Source organism: Theropithecus gelada, chromosome 11 (genome assembly GCF_003255815.1).
Source record: "Theropithecus gelada isolate Dixy chromosome 11, Tgel_1.0, whole genome shotgun sequence".
Lineage (NCBI taxonomy): Eukaryota > Metazoa > Chordata > Mammalia > Primates > Cercopithecidae > Theropithecus > Theropithecus gelada.
Genome location: NC_037679.1, coordinates 46,998,832 through 47,022,246, shown reverse-complemented (window position 1 = coordinate 47,022,246; position 23,415 = coordinate 46,998,832). Strand labels below are relative to the sequence as shown.

Genomic DNA, 23,415 nt, shown 5'->3' with positions numbered 1-23,415 from the left:
CCATTTAGGAATCTTGATGCCTATAATTTACCAGACTCTCTGTGAAATTGATACATTTTATTTGTTCTTTTTTTTGACATCTGCCTTATATTATTTATGTGTATAATTGTGTGTATCTGTAGGGGTCTATGTGAGAGACTATATTTGTATCTTTTCTTTTCTCTTTCCCACCCTCAACTCACATTATAAGTTCTTTTATGAGAGGAGCAATGTCTTAGTTATTTAGTTTTTAACACACTGGTATATTACATGTAAACACTAATAATTTTCAATTAAATTATAGCTAGAAGCATTAATTTTAAATAGCAACTTAAAACTAGTTTAAAGTGGATTATTGTACTTTCAATAAGGTTAGAACATCTTTGATTGTAGATACAATGTTTTACCCTTGTCCATGTCCTGAAGACTTTGTACCATCTTGGGCATATAACAGCATATTCAGAAATGCCTTATGAATCATTAATTTTCATTTCCCAAGTGTATAAATTATTTTTGAATAGTGGTTTTAACACTGGAGGTTTTGACTTATTTGGCATCTGTATGTGCCTGACAGATGATTTAAAGAGTCTTATAATTATAAAATATGATCGTTTATTGAGACAGATGTACATATGGTGCACCTTTTGAAATTAAATAAAGTGCCTGAGTCTAACATCTGTGTGGAAAACATCCATCACAGCAGGTCTTCCAGAAGCTATCTGATACTTTCCTTGCTTCCACTAAAAATAGTCTTTCATCATGCCTGTTCTATAAAAGTTTACTATTTTCTTTCAGATACATGCCTTTATGAATTTGGTTTTATTTCTCAATCCTAACTGTCCTTTGTAATCATGAGTTTATTAGGTTAAATTTATATATTGTGTGAGGATGTAGACTAAGATGCTACTATAAAGGAGTCCAAGATACAAACTTGAAGCATAAGTTTATTCCTTTCTAATGTAACAATCCAGAAGTGAACGGTCTAGGATGGCTGGGGTGTCTGTGCCTTCCTAGTTCATTTAGGGACCTGGTTTCACTCATTCTATTGCTCCATTATCCTCTAGGATGTTCTCGTCTACTTTGTCAAATCTAGATCACCATGTCCACCATCTAACTGCAATAACTAGGAAGAGGAAATCTAAGGCAAACATCTTTGTTTTTAAGGGGAAAATCCAGAAGGTACTCACATAACTTCTCACATCCTATTCGTCAAACTTAGACACAATGTCCTGCTTAGCTGCAAGAAAAACTGGGAAGCATAGTCTGTAAGGTGGGTGAAGAGATGGCCAGTGAAAATCCCGAAGAGTCTGTCTTTTAAAAGAAAAATTAGGCAACAAATACTGGTGAACTGTCTGACTCAGTCAACTCCTCTGATCACTCCATGAGTACCTTCTCCCCACGTGTTAACATACCCTTTCTTTTTCAAAATCAACTAGGCAATGTTCCTTTATCCTGTCCACATAAAAATTGGGGCTGTTTGAGTGTTGCACTTTCCTCTCTGACAAGTTTGAACTTGGACCTTTGCAATCTGATAACTCATACACTAATATACAAATTCTGCATGTCCCTGACACCTAATATGCAATGGGAAGATGGAACATAAGAATCACCATGATAAACTCCTGTTAATAAAATAGGCAGAACAGGAGCAGACAAACACTTTATAGAAATGACAAAAATCTGGTATGCAATGATTTTAAGGACCTTGTTCTTGCACTGGACTAAATTCTTCAGCTGGGCTCTTGCCTTGATCTATGAGAGGAACTCTGTGATCCATTGTCCTTTAAGTCACATGGCTCTTCCCTTTTGGGTTGGAGTAAGCTTTTATTCTGTTACCTTTCTCGGCCACAACTAAAGTATGCATTGAGAATATGCCCTGCATAAGCACTGCTTTAGGGACAATCATAGGCTCTTGTTGGTCAGATTTGGGGTTTCTTTGCAATGAGGTCTCCTTTTTCAAATCTCATTAAGATTCCAGGCTACTTGTGTCTAATAAAATTTACATAAAAATCACCACACTAAAAGATTCCTTTATTCATAGTTTTTAAGCCTGTGAGATTTTCTGTTACATGCTGTTTCTGTGCTTGAGCCCTCCCTCTTGCCTTCAATATAATATTGCTAGTTTAAGGTTGTGATGGTTAATACTGAGTGTCAACTTGGTTGGACTGAAGATACAAAGCATTGATACTGGGTGTGTTTGCGAAGGTGTTGTCAAAATAGATTAAGATTTGAGTCAGTGGGTGGGGGAAGGCAGATCTACCCTTAATCTGGTGGGCACAATCTAATCAGCCACCAAAGAATATAAAGCAGGCAGATAAATGTGAAAAGGGGTGACTGGCCTAGCCTCCTAGCCTACATCTTTCTACTGTGCTGTGCTGGATGCTTCCTGCCCTCGAACATCAGACTCTAAGTTCTTCAGTTCTGGGACTCGGACTGGCTCTCCTTACTCCTCAGCTTGGAGACAGTCTATTGTGGGATCCTGTGATCTTGTAAGTTAATACTTAATAAACTCCGTTGGAAATATATATATTTGTCCTTCTAGAGAACCCTGACTGATACAAAGGTCATCTAAAAATACAGGCTTTAACTAGGAAGTTAATCTGAACTTCAAACCTAGGTTGCTCCTATTATTTGACTAAAAATTCTTACTGGGAGGATTTTAAGAAAGGCTCTGAAGGATAGGCTTAGCTTCTGCTATTTCAAGCACAAAAGCAGTTGATTTTTCTAGTCCTGCGAAGCCACACATCTTTCAGTCAAAGTAGATGAAATGCTGCAGACAGAAAAGGTGTCCATAAAGAAAGCCCTGTTTCCTTCAATCACTTCTTGCAAGCTGGCCTGTTATACATGAACTCTTTTTTATCCTGAATGACTTTTCTAAAAAAAGCAGGGAGCCATGAACACTCACCAGTCTCCTGAGTTTTCCAATCAGTTTTCTAGAGCAGTAAGATCAGCGTGGATGTTGCTGGAGTTCCAATTTCTCACAGGTTGCATTTCTTTTCCTATTGGTTTTGTGGAATAAATAGGTTATTAGCTTCTCACAATTTAATATCTGTTTTTTCCTCTTCATCCACCTAATTGTTAAGCCAATGACAAATATTTTGAGTATTTATTATTGTGGTATCTCACATCTCTGATCAAATTTTCATATTAGGTAGGATATAAGATAAATCTTTATAACAAATGAACCAAAAATAATTATTTTACATGAAATTGAAGGCTGCTTCCTCATATTTTCACAAAAGGAGAGAGATCAAGACCAGTGGTTTAGGTCCACTTCAGAGAGTCATTCATACATCCATGTTTAGGATAGGATAATATTCTGCTTGATGTTCCATCATTACGTAGGGTATGATCCTCTTCCTCATGGATTGGAAGCAGAAGAAAGGAAGTTCAGAACAACTGGCTTCATCTTTAAGGCAGTGACATTATACTTGCATGTGTCTTTTGAGATTACATCCTATTTGACCTGAACTTAATCCCTTGGCCACACATGTCTGCTAGGAAGGATGAAAAGTCAAATCTGTAGTTTAGTTGTGTATCCTAATTCTATGTAAGCTAAAATAAAGTGTTTTTTTTAAAAACAAAACAAAACAAACAAACAAACAAAAACAAGAAAGAAGGAAAGATTGAATTTGTGAGGACAGCTAGCGACATAAAAGATTAATTTACAAAGAACGTTTAATTGTTTTCAGTTTCAAAACAGTTTGTCACCTACAACTAAGGATCGATTTTATTCTGTGTTTCAAAATTGAAGCATTAATAACAATTATCTCTTGGTGTTTACTAAGTGTAGGACATAGAAAATTTTCCCATTCTCTTGGAATGTCATCATCAACATAATCGAGTAGAGGAGTCTTAAAATTTGGAGGACATCGCTCCATCATGGCAATAAACAAACACTTGTTTTTTTTCCTGGTAATTTTTAAAATTATTCAAGTTGAAAGTAATGCAATATCTGTTAACTGATTTTGATTTTTTTTCCTTAAGCAATTTATTTGGGTCACTGTATTTTTTATAGTACTCTTTAATATATTCTCGACAGAATTCTTAATTGACTGCAAAAATGATTAACAGTAGACTCCCCTGCTGTTCAACTCAGTCATTCATGACTTCACCAGATGGTTTGTTTTTTTTGGGCCAATGGTTTTTCTTTTCTGTTTTTTTTTTTTTTTTTTCATATTGTTTCCCCTCCCCTGGATACAGTCAAGAGCTAAAATACGAGGCTCAGTTTTAATTTTATGACTAAAATATAAAATATCATGCAGGTAAATAATTTATTTTCTTTATACTTAAAACCAATGGCTGGAGTGTTTGCTATTGTGGGCAAGGTAATTTGAAAGTATACTTGTTTTCTTCAATTACTTTCTTCACATAGTCCCTTGTCATTGTTCTCTAGTAATTCAAGTGCCATTAGTTTTTGCCACTTTTTGCAATCTTCCCTTTGGTTACCCTATTACTTTTGTGGATTCGCTTTATTTAACATTTTTGTTTAATATGTTATTCAAAGTCCTGCTGAGGAAAACTCATTAGCTGTTACTCACCTAATTATTTTTAGCCTGTGTAAATAGTACATAGATTAAGATGCAATTAAACAAAGAAAAGCAGAGATATATAAATGCCTGAAAGATTTTCTTGTTTTAATCAAGCTATGTCAATCTATCTGAGAAAGTATTTATGAAATTTTAACTCTTTCATTGGTCATGTAACATTTTCAGAGGCAATGTTTCTTAGTAAAAATAATATTTATAATAATTTTCTGTATAAATGACTGGCTTCTAAAACTGGTAAAACTTTCAAAGATCTTCCACTATGTTAGCTTATAAAAGTAATTAACCTCAAATCATTTGCTCTACATTTTTTTTTTAATATTACTGACTTCTAAAAGGTGAGGTTTGGCTATGTATTTAAATTTTTTTAATATTAAAAACAATTTTGAAACGTGTTAAAGAATATTTCTAATTATTTGTTTTTTAAATTAAAAATGTAGCAATTTAGCTTCAGAAGTGATGAAATCACTCAGTTAACAGTCATTTTACAGATAGAGAATCTGAGATTTACATAATTTAGATAACTTGTCCAGGCTTAAACTTTCAGCTGGGGGGAAGTCCAGAAAATTTCATAGTCCCTGCTCATCCAGTACCCATCCAGTGTTATTTATTTGTAAGGCTACCATAATACAGCATTACTACACATACCACAGACTGGGTAGCTTAATCAATAGCAATTTATTTTCTCACAATTCTGGAAGCTAAAAGTCTGAGACCAAAGGCACAGCAATATTATTTCTTTATAGCCCTCTTTCTTTTGCTTGTAGATGGCCACCTTCTCCTTGTGTCCTCACATGGTCTTCCCTCTGTACCTGCTTCTGTGGTTTAATCTCTTCTTAGAAGGACATCAGTAATATTGGATTGGAATCTATGCCCAATGAGCTCATTTAAGCTTAATTACCTCTTTAAAGATACCATCTTCAAATGCAGTCACATTTTGAGGTACATATTTTGGCATTAGGACTTCCACATATAAATTTGGGAATAGGGTAGACACAATTCAGCCTGTAATAGGGACATTGGCCTGTCTTTGGGCCCGGAGCTCTCCAGAGGAAGAAAATATCTGGTGGTCAGCATAAATGCTTTCCAGCCTTTCGGGTGCGTTGGAAACCAGAAAAGTGAAAAGTAAGCCTTCTCTAAATCAGTTTTTAATTTTATACAATGACCCTGAATTTACCCCAAATGTTTGCAGAAAACAGTTACAGGAATTCAAAAGAAACAACAGTAACTTTGAATGAAAAACTAACATTTTCATGAAGCAAACCAGTATTTAAAAAGGGAATTCTATGCAGAGGTCACGTTAACCATCTTGGCCAAAACATGAACAGTGTCCAGCATAGAGTAAGCCCTCAATAAATATTTGCTCACTGACTATGTCATTGGATCAATGAAGATATGAAGATCTTCACAACTATTTATGCTCCTAAAACTCTGCTACATAGTAAGTTTGTGGTAGAGTGCTTCTATCCTGCCTCCCACCCAATAAATGAATAGCCCCAATGGGCATTTCCATGAGATCTAAGTGTACTGAATCTCAGTACTGTCTCAGAATGCTCAGTTTTAAGTATAGCACCCTTCATTTTTCCCGTTTTAATCTACAATGGTTACAAAATGCATCTCACAATATGATGTCAATAGATAGCCATGTCACCATAGAGCTCCAATTACTCTGGGCTAATTTAAAGCTTACTTATTAATTTCAAAATCAAAAGTTTTTGTAACTTTTGAGTTCCTCAAAATTGTCACTATTGACATTGCAACTGGATAATTCTTTGTTGTGAGGCACTGACATTGTAAGATGTTTGGCCGCTTTCCTGGACTTTACCCTCTAAAAGTCAGTGGTACCCCTCCAATCATAACAAGCAAAAATGTTTCCAGAAATGGCCAAATTTCTTCTTATGGGCAAAATCACTCTTGGTTGAGAACCATTGCTTTATGTCGAATATCTAGACCATGCTCTTTATGTAAATTTATAATTATTAAATTATCATTAAGTTAGATTATTGGAAAGTCACCTAAGTGTGCATCTGCATAAAATAATCACGTTTCCTGTCCTTATGTAAACCAGCTTTGCTGACACAAATGTTTCACTTTCTTTTTTTCTGACACTTTTTTATTCACTGAAAAATAGTCTAATTATAGTCTTCTTCTCTCAGAGTCATAGTTCTAATTATTAGTCACATTGACCTTTCTGTTAAATAAAAAGAAACAAACTTTACATCATAAACCATAAAAGCAATGACATTAAATGCTAGCTGCAAAGAAGTACATTAATTATGTACTCCTAAATTAGAATGAAATATCTTTCCAAGTCCTATATTTGAATATGTTTGAGAGAGTCTCTTTAGAAGATTTCTTTATTTTTAATGGAGCAGACAGCAGGCGTTCATGACCACAAAGTTCTCTTTGTGAAAAAATTAAATAAAACTTTATTTATTGATTAATGAAAAGACTTTTGTGGAGTTGGCAGGCAACCTCAAATGCTTTCTGACTTGTTAAATCTGTAAAAGTCAAATTAGAGATCATTTTGTGCAGTGTGGTAGACAATGAAGACAATTTTCTGCAAACACTCATCAAGACTGAGTTCTGTTAGAGAACATGTGAATTGAAGAGGCTGCAACTCAGCCAGAGTCTCTGTAGTTTCCTATTTAAATATTTTTGATGTGTCATATCCAATTTCAGTATTTCCTTCATATAAAAGCTGTGATGTAGGCTCTGTTCCTTTTCTTTGCTGGCTTTACAGCCAAATAGTGTCTGTATAGTAAAATAACTATTACCTTATTTTAAAATCAATTTTCAGAAACTTCCCTAGACTCCTTCTAGGAATTGTCTCTGACTAAATGTGAGTAATGTGCACCCTGGCCCTTTTAGAGTTACAATGCATTCCTTATTTAATAGATTTCATTGTTAAAATAGATACATTTTCATTTAGTTGTTTTCAGTATGAACTTTTAAGATTTGAGTTTAAAATACTACTGACTGAAAAAATAAATTTTTATTTAAGAAACATATGCTAATTAAGAGATCTAGAGGGAAATTTGACTATGAAAATACAGCAAGATAAAGACTTTGGTTTAAAGTCTGGAAGGCTTGTGAAAGACATGCTAATGAACCAATTCTCACAGCGTTCCAGTGTTGATGTAGTTTGAAAGAGCATAGAACACATGGTGGTTCCAAACAGAGTCATTATTTACTGTAGATGAAATTAATTCAGGTCATTGGTTCCCAGTGTTTTCAAGAGCAAGGCATCACTTTTGGTTTTTTGGTTTCTTTTTTTGAGACAGAGTCTCACTCTGTCACTCAGGCTGGAGTGCAGTGGCACGATCCTGGCTCACCTCAACCTCCTGCTCCTGGGCTCAAGTGATTCTCCTAGTTCAGCCTAGCTGGGATTACACCATGCCTGGCTAATTTTTTATAGTTTTAGTAGAGATGGGGTTTCACCATGTTGGCCAGCCTGGTCTTGAACTCCTGACCTCAAGTGATCCACCCATTTTGGCCTCCCAAAGTGCTGAGATTACAGGCATGAGCCACTGGGCCCGGCCAAGGCATCTTGAGGTAATGATAAAATATATTCATTGTCTCATTTCATTTATTCATACATTCAGCAATGCATATTTATTGAGTAACTATAATAAGTAAGTCCTTTAGTAGGCTTGGGAATATAGTAAACAAAAAAAGTCCCTGACCACGTGGAGTTTACAAAAGAAAAAGTGAATAAACAAAAATAGATCATAAAAACATATTATGCAATAAAAACATTTTATGCAATATGGCAATCAGTGCTATGTAAAAAGTAAAGTAAGATAAGAGAGACAGGGAGTTCTTGGGTGTGTGGTGGTTAAGGAAGGCAACTCTTAGGTCTGATTCCTAGAAGTACAGCCTGAGATGGAGATTCATATTCAAAAGGTGTATTAGAGGAAAAGGATTATGAGCACAAGGGAAATGAGGCAAACAGGAGAGAGCTGGGTGAAAGATCAGCAAGAATGTGGGCTTGGCTGGAGACTTTCAGGTAAACCACAGGAAATTCTGGAGCAGCAATGGTACTGCAGAATCCGTCCCTTCTTGAGGTAGTCTGTGTCATTTGGTTGCTTGCTGAGGTGGTGTGGCATGACCTAGAGGGAAGGCCCCTTCTTTTGGCTGAGATCAATGGTCTGGATAAATGAGGGTCAGGTGTAAGTTTTTGTTCAGTCAACACCAACAGCAGCTGAGGATGGTGCTGCAGTCTGTCAAAGGGGTCTGGATGGGATTCCAACAGTATTTTCTTGTATGTCAGAGAAGGTAATGAGAATGTGAGGGAGAAAGATAGCTAACTCTTTGAGAAAGAACATTCTAGAGAGAACAGTGACTGCAAGAGACTGAAACTTGCTTAGCTTGAGGAACTGCATTATGTCCAATATGACCAGAATCATGTGAACAAGAGAGAGAAGAGAAAGAGATGAGGAATGCAGGAACAAGTAGAAATCATGTGGGAACTTGTGGGTTATAAAATGAGATGGGAAATCAGTTGAGTCTTCTGAGTGGAATGCATGATTTGGATGTATTTTTAATGTATTTACTTTGGCTGCCCTGGGAAGAATAGACTATAAGAAACACAAATATAAACAGCAAAATCAATACTTGCCGTTTATGTACCATTTTGGTTGAACAATTGCATGCTATCAAAAAGCTATAGTGAATTTATTAATGCTTTAACATGGTCTTCCATGTGACAATTACAATTACATTCATATATATTTTGTGAGTACTGTGCATAGGCAGGGGTTATATTCAAAATATTCAGTGGACTGAATAAAGAAAATGTGATACATATACACCATGAAATAGTATGCAGCCATAAAAAAGAATGAAATCATTTCCTTGGCAGCAACATGGATGGAGCTAGAGGCCATTATCCTTAGCAAAGTAATGCAGAAACAGAGAAGCAAATACAGGACGTTCACACTTATAAGTGGAAGCTAAATGTTGGGTAGTCATGGACATAAACATGGCAACAACAGACACTGGGGCCTACTTGAGGGTACAGGGTGGGAGGAGGGTAAGGATTGAAAAACTACGAATCAGGTACTATGTTGATTACCTGGGTAACATAATTCTCTATACATCAAACGCCTGTGACACACAATTTACTTACATAACAAATGTGCACAATTACCCTCTGAACCTAAAATAAAAGTTGGAAAGAGAAAAAAAAAAAGAAAATAATTACCAAACAGTATTCCAGTAAGTCATTATGGAAGCTGATACTTAGCCTCAAAAGTAGACAAGATACAATATTTATTGTAAGCCGCTTGTGATATAACCGTTTTCCTTCTTAAGTGTTCAAGCTTCAATATAAGATGATAATTTTTGGTCTATTCTGAGAAAAAGAAAGAAACTCACTTGGACCAAATGGGGTGGTATTCTATGATGAAATGTAGAACTTGTTAAGAAAAATACCAGATATAGGATAGATAGGAAGGTCTTAATTTGTAAAACAAAGGATTTCATAAGCCAGCAGGTAGGGGTCTATAAGCTGAAACCTGAAAGTTGAGCTTAAGGACATTTCTCTCCTAGGTATCTTTATTAAACATTGTACTTCTCCTGTAGACTGAATCACTTTTTGATGTTATTCCGTGTACCTTGTAGATTTCATTCTCTCTAAAGCAAGCACCAATTCTCTTTTATTTATTGTATATTCAGAGTCTACCACAGAGTCTGGCACTGTATAGATGTATAAGTTTGAACACCCAAGTGCTGTAACAACAGGATACTGAATTTGATGATGGGACTCGCTATGTGAAAAGTGGTTATGGTTCAAAGACAAAGAGATGCACTCTGGGTCAAATTAGGAAAGGAACTTCCTTCTCTCTAAAATAGCAGCAGCTTTGCCTAAGATTGGTGAGTCAAATCAAGCAAGCCTCATTAGAAATATACTAATTTCAAGAGTTACATGGGTAGCCCCTTGCCACTGGACTTTTATATGAAAGTGAAATTAACTTCTGTCATTATATTTTTAGATCTTTTTGTAATATAGCTTAGATTATTCCCTAACAAAGGTATCAACCATAAACTGATGTTCTGTAAAACTGTCTTGAATCCTAACATTTACTTGCATCCCAGACATGTATCCAATTGCTTATTCAACATTGTTACTTGAATGTCTGCTAATAAGAACTATTGATTAACTCAGTTCCTTGAATGCATTCTTCTTTGTTTTTTCCATTTCGGTATATAGCACCCTCCTTCACTCAATTGGCCATGGGAGAAAATGTGTAATTTCTTATTTATTTCATTTACTCACTTCCAATTTATCAATGAGCGATGTGGAGCTAGCATACAAAATATATTCCCAGCTTGACTTTTCTTGCCAGTCCTACCTCTGAATCCTAATTCAAGCTATCCTTCTTGTGTGCCCAGGTCTTCATCTAACTGGTCTGCCTTTTTCCACTCTTTTCTTAGAGTCTATTCTCCACAAAATTGCCAGCATAATCTTTTAAAAGTGAAGTTTCATTTGTATCAGTTGTCCTCTAAAAGCTGTTACAATTCTTCTGTCATTATACTTAGAACAAAATCTTAATCATAGCTTTATACTTTTTTTTTGATATTTTGTTGATTTCACCTTCAGCTACTTTCTCCATTGCTGATTTCATTCTGGTGACAATGCCCTTCCTTTCTACCTAAGAAATCCAATCTTGTTTCTGCCATGAAGGCTTTGGACTTAGAAATGCACTGAGTATTTAACCAGGGCTTTATTTGATAGAATTTAGCCACGCCGTTTGAAATCTTGATCATCATCCTCTCAACTTCTCCACACTCCATTACCAAAGTCTTTGTCAAAATGCCAAATGTGTTGGTAAAAAAATGTGTTTGTAATTCTTGTTATAGTACAATTTCTCCTTAATCCTTAATTTCTTAGAATAAGTACATGAGTAAATGAGAGAATGAGTGAACAAAGTGAAGTACCTAATATGTGTTAAGCATTGTGCGTGGCAGTTTCAAAAATTGGAAACATTTCAAGCATTTGAACATTTTATGTGATTCCAGTGGCATTTTCTGTGAGAGTCGTCATGCTGTTTAAAATGTTTTCAAATATGGATCATGTTACAAAATTCATAATTTTATATGTCATATATAAAGAAAAAGAAACAAGGTTTATAATGTATTTTAAGCAATGTGTTACTGTATAATAATAACAACTATAATGGTAATTAATAAGTCTTTTGGAAAAGGTCCAAGAAGTATTTGATTTCTGATGCAACTTTGACTAAGATATTTAAGTTAGAAGTAAAAACATTCTTATTTTGCTATGTCACTTTAATTACAAAATTAAAAATCAATGTTTTATAGAAAAAAAAAAAGACTATACTTGCACTCCTCACTACCTTCAATCTTTTTCCTCCGTGGTGTTGCATTTCTCACTCTCATTTTAATCAGATTTCTACTTTGATAACCCCTTTTCCTGGTAGTCTTTCTTGTGCACGCTATATGCATTAGTGTGTGTGCACATGCGAGCGTGCACACACACACACACACATTTCATTGTTCTCCATTCTCTTTCCTTGCTTTATTTCTTCATACTATTAAGACATTTGGTAGTGTGTGTTGTGTATTTATTTGTTTAATGTCCTTTTCTTCTGATGAAAATAAAAGTTCTCTGAGCAAATGATTTTGATTATCCTTTTTAGAGTCTTATCCTTAGAGCACAGACAAGTGCTTGATAGGTTTCAGGCTCTAAGCTGTTTGCAGGTGCCATGAGCTATTTCAGGCTGAAAACTTCATAGATTCTGTCAGTGCTCCAGCCTGGGGAACAGCAGCCTGGTTTACTCTCAGGGGTGGTCCCATCCTTTGAGATTCTTACTTCTTTTCAATGGCTGTACGTGTGTGTGTGTGAGCATATTGTCTGTGAGTGTGTGTGTGCATGTGCAGGTGTGTATATTAGGTTTAGGGTGCTATTTCCTATAGATATATTTACAATCTATTCAGAAACATGTATCCTTACTTAATAGTCTCTAAAATATGCAAATTTCTTCCATGCTTCCAATCCTTAAATAATGCAAAACATTGGTAAAAGAAGAATCATACTTCACTGTGCATTTTAATACACAGTAGCTGTGTCTACTGTTCCATTTCAATCACTTAAAAGAAAGACTAAGGGAAGCTGAGTTAACAAATGTTTAAAGGATAGAGTTTATGGGGAACCACATTAAGCATGCTGTGTTACAGAAATTGCTAAGGCTAGTTTTCCTAACACTGTATCATTTACTTACGGTAATTGAGGATGGACAGGAATGAGGATAGACTGGAATGGGATAATGATAACATATATTGGTTCCAAGTGACTTGAGAGTTTCAAACAGAATTTTAGATTAGTTCAGTCTCTTTATTACTTCCAGAGGTATTTGGCATTCTTTTCAGTGAAAAGCCTAGAGAAGCAAATAAAATAGTTACAATAGAATATACAAAAATGTACACAATACCATCATCAAACATTTTTCTTTTTACATATTTTTTTACTGCTAGAGGGGCAGTATAATTAATAATATATTCTATTATACATTCTTGGGAAGTAGAGTACATATGGTTTTATTTAGGAGATATTTATAAATATCTTATTTGAAATGTGTAGATATTTTCTTTTCAATTCACTCACAACGATTAAGGTGGTGTTTTTAAAAATTACATTAATTGTATAAGGGATGCTAGAAATATTTTATAGCAAAGAATAATTATTATTTTCTTTAACAGAAATATACAATTATAGAAGAAATGCTTTGCCTTTGGAAACTCTATTAGACAAAGGACAGAGAGAGCTTAATGGTGTCCTTTGTTGTTGTTTGTAATGTAATCTATTTTTATTTATTTATTTTGCAACAGCTTTGTTGGGTTAAATTCACATACCATACAATTTATCCACTTAAAAACTGTATAATTCAATGATTCTTAGTATCGTCACAGAGATACACAACTATGACCTCAATCAATTTTTTTTTTTTTTGGTAGAGATGGGGTCTCACTCTGCTGTTGCTTAGCCCAGTCTTGAACTGGACTCAAGCAATCCTCTGGTCTCAGCCTTCTGAATAGCTGCGTTTACAGGCACAAGTCACCATATCCAGCACTCAATCAATTTTAAAACAACTTGATCCATCCCCAAAAGAAAATCTTTAGTACTAACCTTTTAACAGTCAGTTGGGTTACTCCCAACTACCCTAGTCTTTCCTTAGCAACCAATAATCCACTTTCTGTCTCTGTAGCTTTACCTTGGTAGACATTTATATACATGGAATCAAGCATTATGTGGGCTTTTATGACATCATTCTTTCACATAGCATGATGCTTTCAAGGTTTTTCCACATTGTACTATGAATCAGTCCTTTGTTTCTTTTTATTGCCAAATAATATTCCATTGTGTTGACGTACCCATTCTATTTACCTGTTCAACATTTGATGGACATTTGAGTTCTTTCCATTTTTCAATTATTATGAAGAATTCTGCTATGAACATTCATGTATAATGTTTTGTGTGGACTATTTTCATTTATCTTCAGTATATAGCAAGGTTTGTGATTGTTGGGTCCTGTGATAATTCTCTGTCATGCTAAGTATGTTGAGAACATTTTCATGTGCTTGTTGGTCTATTTTATTTCATTTTCACTTGTCTGCATTGCAATATGATTTTCTCTATTACTATTTTGATCTTTTGATCTTTTTGCAATCCTGAAAACCACATACCTAAATTTGTTAGAAGTGTGTATAAATCAAAATGAGTGTGTGCTCATATGTATGGCTATGTATGGTTTATTGCATAGATTGTCAGATATATATGACTTGCCTGTATACCATTTTCATTTGTTTTTTAGTTCTTGTTTCCTGATATTATTTTAATGATTTGATTATAGATTTGACAAATTTATCAATAGTATATTTATGTAAACATAAAACAGCTTATCTTTGGATTTTATCTACCTATATATGTTTCTGATAACAAAACAGTAACTAAGAGGGAAGTAATTTTAAAATGATAAAGATAATCCTAAATATTAGATAATTAGAATTATATTTATTTTAAACGAGTTGGCTGAATCAACTTAATACTCCCTTTGAGTTATTTTAACTTGATTTTGACAATGAAATTTCACACTGAATGAAAAAATGATTCAAACTAATAGATTCACAAGGGCAGTAACTGCTGCTTTTCTATGTGGTATTTAATTACAGCCAATATCAGGAGCTTGAAGGAGGTACATTAATTTTTAACTAAGGATGCTTTTAATGACTCTATGTTGTCATTTTCCAAAGAGAATATGTGAGGTAGTTCAGGCTGTTAGAAACAAATATATTTCTCAAATATATACATATTTGAGGTTTGATTTTTGCCATTTAAATAGATATGTTAACAAAGTTATAATGAGAGAATTTCATTAATCAGTTTTGATTCATTTAATTCACATCTTTAAAACATTTTCTGAGGGGTTCAATACAAGGACTATTTTCATATGTTAGTTTTTGTGTTAATTTTATTTGTTTAATCTTTTAGCAATGAGGGTCAACTCCTGTGTCTTCCACTATATTATGGGACATATGTCCCAGGCTTCAGAATTCTCTCAGACATCTCACTCATTAACCAAAAAGGGAAATACCACAAATAAAATTTTACAGCAGAAACTGAAATTGTAATAAATTTCTCCCCCGACTCCCAGTGTAACTGACAAGTTTTGTGCCAGGGGTCCTTTAGTAACACGAAATTTGACTTGATTTCTTTCACTGCTGGCCTGCAGAGGCTGCAAAAACTGTGTACAGTTCTCAGACTCTTGATGACTAGCACAGCTGCAATCCTGTGTCATAGGCTCCCAAATCAAGAAATTAAACACTGTAGGCTTATGAAGGCTATCTCTAATGTTTCATTTATTCATACAGTATGGTGGCTGTTCTTGGTAAGAGGTTAAAAAATACACATAGTTTAGAGTGCACACTATCTATATCCAACCTGAACTTTTCTGCTACGTGATTTACCAAGATTAATTTGTTTCTCAGTTATTTCAAGTAAGAGACAATTTCTGCACAGAGACTATTTGCCATGACTGATGTTCACTTACAGTTACTCCTCTTTGTATCACTTTTCTTTTATCAGAGAATGGGGGAAGTGTACCCATGGGACTGAAACATCTTTGATTTTGTGAGGCTGATCATTGATGGGCAACAATTCTCCATGGGTTGCTTGAGTTTCTGCATGTCTTGTGAAGACGCCTTGAAGAATTTTGCTCTGAACTTTTTTTTTTTTTTTTGCAAGGAGATTGATATAACAAATAGTTTCAGAAGACAGAGATAGTGTCTCCTTCTGGAGTAGAAGGCTAAATTTTCCCCTAGCCAAGATAGTAAAGACAATATTTTTCTCTGGGTAAAAGATTGGGCAGGTACGCTAGCAGACCATTTCAAAAATTAGGGTTTCTGAACCTTAGGGTTCTTTAGCAGTTACATGGACCTAGAGAATGTGTACACCCATTTGGACTACTCCTCATTATCCCCGTGAAACTTAGAGGATGAAGGATCACAATGCAAACATGAAACCAATGCTGCCTGCTGTGCTGTGAGTAGTAAAGTCCTATGCTTCTGATCCAGGAGTCTCATCTCTTATGCCAGCATCTAAATGACTGTGGCAAATGAATTTGTTAGCTTGCAAGTAGGATAAAATCTCCTGTCTTTCACAGTTCTTGGAAATCATGTGAACCTTGAGGCTTTGTGCTGCCCTTCTCCAAAGGGATTCTGTGGGAGAATTAAACCCTATTGCCCCAATGCACTTATTATATGTCATGAACTCTCTTTTCTCCTATGCTTGTGGTATGGTGGTATGTGAAACTGGAAAACTGAGAATACAGCCAATCAAATAATCTCCTACTGAGGTAATTTTCTCGTGGAATCCAGTTTGAGAAGGTCATGTATTACCAAAGGTAAATGTTTAGCTTCACAGCTTCTCTGACACATTGGCACTATAAACATCCTTTGCAAGTATAAGATTAGGAATAGAACTTCAGATGGTAATAAGAAATATAAAAAATTCCCCCTTTGCGAAAGAGAGTATATGTTATTTACTGTCAATATCAGTGGTCTGAGTAAGCAATTCTCATGAGATCTCGACTCCCTGACCGTTTGACTTTGGCAAATGCAATATGGAGAGACAATGCTTGGAGTTAGTTTAACTCCTACCTGACCTGGTGGGAGGGTGCCCAGGTGAGGAAACTGAGCAAACTGGCTTTTTGTTTGCAGACACAATTATAAGGACTCTTGGGGACCACCATGTGTCCTCGCCCTTTCCCCTGCCTGTTAAGGAAGAATAAACAACGCCAGTATCACTGCAGAAGCTAAGGGAATTCAAAGCAGCCTCAAGAAGCTGAGAAACTGACATTTCTAAGCAGAAAAATAATCCTATATTCCCTGTAGTAGACAGTAATGTCTATAAAATGGACCTCTCCCACCATACCGTAAATCAAGTATTAGCTGCTAACTCACAGTTCGTTGTGGATTTGAAAAACGTTTCCTCACCCGAGTATGAGAAAAAAAGAAAAGCAACTAGGTATACACTTTTTTCACTTGCCTTTACATTACTTTGATAGTATACAGTGAAGTTCTACTCACACAAAATAATTTCATCCTTAATGAGTTGGTTTGGACACCTTTGCAGAATCTGTAGTGTAAGTCTTTAGATTTACAAGTGACAAAGATGTTAGGCCTTTGAAGAAAAGGATGAGAGTATAGCTTATAAAGCAGAGAATTAATAACCTTTGGCTTCTCATGCTTTGCCTGAAAGCCATTTGCTCTTTTCTTCTGAAGATCCTAATAAGCAGAGAAAAGATGCCTCATGCAAAACCTGCTCTTTCAGCGTCTGTCCATTTTTATTCTTCTGGCTCTTTGCTTTGTTTCTCACTCTTTTTGCTGGAGCCTTTTCTGGTTTTCAAGATCCCCTTCAGGATGACCTGCTTCTTCTTGTCCAAGTCTTAGGCTTCCAGATTTCTAGGAAATCTGTTTGCTCTCTGTATTTCTTTGCCAGCCTAAATCTTTGATACTCCTTAGTACAGACTATAGATACTGATTCATAAAATGTTTTGACTTTACTGTTTGCTTTTTGAATTTATTAGCATACCTCTTTCTTTGCCTTTGGCTACTGCCAATGGCTGGCCTAATGCTATTTAATCATTTTAGGAATTCTATGGCTTTTAAAATCTTACATGTTTTCCTACTTATACTTTTCAAAAAATAGCTTAAAATTGAAAACTGAAAATTAAGCTTGAGCTTTGGCAGCTCTTCTATAAAATTTCTAGATGCTTCCTTGCTAGATGAATTTTGATATACTATTACAGTCATAAATCACGAGGTTTTAGTAAAATATACATACTTTTAAAAGAGGAAACATTATGTAATAGATATTACATATTCTGTGTTGTGATTCACTTTATTATTTAAATATAGAGAAGAAAAAATATCCCAAGGACTTCTTAAAAATATTTTAAGGATTCTTTTATATACTTGGTCTCCTGTTTTAGAGATGTTCAGAAGTTAAAATGATTTCTGACAATTCTATAAAGAGATTGAAAAATTTATTCAAAAATGAAAGTTTTAAGGTATTACAATAATTAATGAAACAGAGAAAGGATAGGAATATAAGACACGAATGATAATTTTTTAACATTTTTAAAATTTTAAGTTCCAAGATATTTGTGCAGGATGTGCAGGTTTGTTACCTAGGTAAACTTGAGCCATTGTTGTTTGCTGCATCTATCAACACATCACCTAGGTATTAAGTCTCACATGCTATTTATCCCAATGCACTCCCTCCCCCAACCCCTTGACAGGCCCCAGTGTGTGATGTTCCCCTCCCTGTGTCCATGTGTTCTCATTATTCAGCTCCCACTTATAAGTGAGAACATGTGGTATTTGGTTCTCTGTTCTTGTATTAGTTTGCTGAGGATGATGGCTTCCAGCTCCATCCATGTCCCTGCAAAGGACATGATTTCGTTCCTTTCTGTGGCTGCATAGTAGTGAATGATAATTTTTTAAAAGGCCTATGGAATGTCAAAGAGACATAAGGACTTTTGCAGATGTTATTTAATCATGCAGAGCCAATAATAGAACACATTTGGCTACAGTGAAAATATACTGACAGTTTGAAATTGTCCAGAATTTTACGTAGTTTACCAAAGCAGCCAAATCTTTGAAGGTGTCAATGACAACACAGGTAATATACATACAAAAGATATCTTTTTGGGTTTTCTGTAAACTATTCAGCTGTGACTATAATGCTGCTACACTATAATCCCAAAAATGATGTCCAAGAACAACAGATTCAGTAATATCACCACAGGGAGACAGGGAATAATAATTAAGAAGCCTTTGTCCTGAGATTCTGAGACATAGGAACTCATGATGTATCAGTCAGTGAGGCTACACAACAAATTTGGCCATACCTTATGATATAAGGGTTTCAGGCGCAGGCAGTGGTAGGAGAAGAAGAAAGTGAGAACTAACAATTAGATTGTTCTTGTCACATTTATAATCTGATTTGACTCAGCATTTAGCATTAGTTGGAATTTACCATCAACTGCTTGTTAAAGATAGAGAATGCACAGAAAAGAAATGTTTCCAATGAAAAGGATAACAGTAAAAAGATATTTGGGCTTAATTGATTGCCATGTTACAAAATATAAACCAAATGCATGAAGGTGACAAGGAAATGGATTATTAGAAAATTAGAAAAAAAAGTAGATCTAGTAGAAGAAATAGTTATGAGAATTTTATGAGTAAAAGTGGTCATTAGTGATAACTCTGAGGTACTGAACTTCTGGGAACAGAAGTTACAGAAATGACTGGCTAGACAAGTCTCCATAATTACTAATTTTGCAGACCAGACCATGTTAAAGGCCAATTGTAGTTTTCCTTATTAATTTTTTTCATTTTTGTTTAATTGGTTACTTGGACAATGTTTTACTGATAAAAATGAGTGTTTTATGTTTTAAATATATTGCTCCATTAAAAAGTATCTCTATCTTCAACAGAAATGTTTTGACCTTACATTATTTCTGAAAAAATTATACCTTGGCAAAATCAAAACTTAAAAATCAAGCCAAAGCATATGGCATTTTTACAAATTTTCATAATACTTTACAGAGTATAAATCTAGATAAAGAATGGGTTCTTAATTGAAATTATAATACCCTTATTGGGAATCGACCTTTGGATGGTAATAAGAAATATAAATGTATTTCTTTTATTTATAAATATATTTCTTTTATTGATGAGTCCAAATTACCTAAGGATTCTGACACCAAAGACTTTTATTACAATTGTATTGTTTTAGATTTTTAGTTTATAGGAGTTATCCTCAAAAAACTCGGAAGAAATACACTGAACCATTAAACTCACCCCTGAGAATAAAAAAAAAAAGATATTATGATGCTTTTCTAAGAGTGTGACTCAAGTCCAGGGAAAATGATTTGTTTCTGTTTCTGTTCACTTAATATTCTGAAAGTAATGAATATGATCTTAACTTTATTCTTTCTATTTGGTAGTTATCAAAAGATAATTTTACAACTTATCCCTTTCTGAAAGCTTAATTTTAACTTCCTACTTATGTTTTGGTTAATTTGTAGCAAACTCAGTTGAAACAAATAAGTATTTCAGATAGACCTTGATGCAACAGCGAATGAACAGTGTGGGTATCAGACCATAACATGAAAACTAATGTGAATATATGCTGCCCTTCTAATGCCTTGTTTTTCTCTTTCAATAATTGTCCTATTTGGGAGAATATGGTTCTTAAAAGGCAAAGAGCAGGAAATTTTTTTAGATGAAACCACTTACAAACTCTGCCTAAAGTGTTTGAGACAACTACACTCAGATACAGAAGGCACAGAAGTAGGCCTAACTGCTTGACTGGAAGGGTGTGTAATCCATGTCACCCACCTAAACTTACTGGATCTCAAAGTCTTCGTCTGCCAAGTAGTTTACTCATGGTATTATTCTTTTTGCTAATTAAGAGGGTACATATGAATAAATAGCCTTTGACAGAAGTATGACATTCAGAATAAAGGAGATATTATTTTGAATTAACAAAAATTTATCTTATTTTCTTCTCCATCAAAAAACTCTCACAAATAATGTATTAAGTTGGCTAGAATCTTTAACTTGGGCAAATAAATTTTTTTTTTTAGGAAAACATGAGCAGTAGGAATGCTGATGCTTACAGAGAAAAGTTTACATAACATACTTCTTAAAATATTTTGTGTTTTCTTCATGTTTTCTTAATCACTTATTAGACTGTAACGTCCCTGAGAGTAGAAGATATTTCTTCAGTGATGTGTCTTCATATAGCATTTTGGGAAATTTGCACGGAATTGTCTAAATATAGCACAAACTCAAGGCATTATAGTGCTGTTAAGAAATCAATAATATCAATGAACTTTATTATGAAAAAATTATGTAGGCTAAATGGGCATATATTTATGCCTCCTCAGATTGACAGTAGCAGAAATCTACTTAAATTGCATTAGACAAAACACATAAATATCTTAAAGACTTCTGTCACAACCTAAAAAGCAAGATGGTTTGTTGACCTGATGAGGGACTGGGACAAGGAACTGGAAGGCCTAGAGTAAGTAAGGCAAGTATTTTCTTCTGGGGCTTTCTTTCAGAGGCTGTATGATCTCCTATGTTTGATTCTTTGTGTGTCTATAAGCAATTTCCTTTGCTTTTCTGTATAAAGGAAAAATGTGACCTCTTTAGGTGTCAAGTTTACATATTTTCAGTTAGAGTTGACAGTAGGAGATAAGCAGTGTTTAGGACTCAAATTCATATTTGGAGATAAGAACCTCATTTGCCTCGAATGTCCTCCATAAGTACACACAGCTGAGGCTAAGATAATTGGAGATAAATCAGCATCACTTGACTGTATGGTCCCAGCTCCACAGATGTGAGAGCAGTTCTATGTGTCTGTGGCTCATGTGCTGGACATTCACCTTAAATTGTGTTTAATATAATCAGTCAGAATGATTTTAGAGAAAATGCTGGTTTGTTTGAGAACTTTTTTAGAAAAAATCACTTTATAGGAGACATCAGCAAGATGGTGGATAGGACTTCCAGCACTCACCCCCTCATAGAAACACAACAATCTGAATAACTATCTATGCACAAAAATACTTTCACATGAACTAAGAAATCCAGGTGAGCTATTACAGCACCTGGATGGAGAACAGAAATAAGATGCATTGAAGAGATTAGGAAAGATAGCATCACATGACCTATGTCACCTCTCCCCTAAGCCCAGGCAGTATAGAATGGAGACAGACAGAGACAGATACCCTTTGTGTGGGAAAAGAAGATTAAAGTGAGCACCTAACTTTCCTCCAGCACCAGACCTGCCCCAGTGAACCCTGGTACCAGGCCAGCCCCCAGGGCCTCAGGTTCTAGTGAATTCAGGATCCAGGCTTGCCCCGGCAGATCCGGGCTGCATACTTTCTTCTAGTAGTTTTTGAATCTTACATTTTCACATCTTATGTTTAAGTTTTTAATCCAGTTTGTGTTGATTTTTGAGATAAAGGTCTTGCATCCGATGGATGCTGCCCAGAGACCACAGCATATAAAATCGTGCATTGAGGCCCATGAGAAGGACATGGAGCTCTCATTTGCCATGCAGCGCAGCAAGGAAATCGTGTGTGGAATCTGCATGGAGGTGATTTACGAGAAAGTCAACCCCTGAGAGCACCACTTCGGGATCCTCTCCAACTGCAGCCACACCTACTGTCTCAGGTGCATTCGCAAGTGGAGGAGTGCTAAGCAATTTGAGAGCAAGATCATAAAGTCCTGCCCAGAATGCCGGATCTCATCTAACTTTGTCATTCCAAGTGAGTACTGGGTGGAGGAGGAAGAAGAGAAGCAGAAACTCGTTGTGAAATACAAACAGGCAATGAGCAACAAGGCGTGCTGGTATTTTGATGAAGGACATGGGAGCTGCCCATTTGGCGGGAGCTGTTTTAACAAGCATGTGTACCCTGATGGCCATAGAGAGGAATCAAAGAGACAGAAAGTGGGAACATCAAGCAGATACCCGGCCCAATGAAGGAACCACTTCTGGGAACTCATTGAGGAAAGAGAGAACAGCAGCCCCTTTGACAACGATGAAGAAGAGGTTGTCACCTTTGAGCTGGGCGAGTTGTTGCTTATGCTTTTGGCTGCAAGTGGGGATGATGAACTAAGACTCTGACGATGAGTGGGACTTGTTTCATGAGGAGTTGGAAGATTTTTATGACTTGGATCTATAGCAACCCTGCATGGCTGCGAACTGGTCTGCTGACCCCAGACAGCAGCTGTGCCCTGTGGCAGTGCGGCAGTGCCTGTGTTCTCTCCTAGGCAGGCCTATCGACTCCAGGTGCTGGCATAAGAATTTTTACCCAGGGCCTGTCTTCTCAACCCCTCACCTTTCCCCGAGGAGTGTGTTGTTTTCCCTGTTGAAAAAAAGTTAGAAAAATAAATCTTAAAGTCAGTTTTCTGAAAGAAAAAAAAAAAGAAAAGAAAAGAAAAGAAAAAGGGAACTAGAAAAATTAAAAAAAAAAAAAACAGAACAAAAAATAAATAAAAAAGAAAAATGGAACTTGGCAAACAATACCAATCAAAAAAAAATCACAATCAATGATTAAATTTTAGAGGTTTCCTTAGAGTCAGGAAGATGATGAGATTGTGCTTACAGTTAAAAACTATGAAGTCCTTACTAGAGCCAAGAAAAGATATGAGAGGTAAGAACTGGGAAGAAAACAGTAACAATATGCCTATTTGAAGACATGCTTATCTATGTAGAACTTAAAAGAGCATCTATGGACAAATTATTAAAAGGGATTTTTAGGCACTAATAATAATTAAAAAAAGCAAA

The 23,415-nt window shown here is 35.3% G+C and overlaps 1 pseudogene; it reads left to right on the top strand.

The window, feature by feature from the left end:
* The first annotated feature begins 22,089 nt into the window (after positions 1–22,089).
* Positions 22,090–22,810, top strand: LOC112635395 (annotated as a pseudogene).
* Positions 22,811–23,415: the final 605 nt, after the last annotated feature.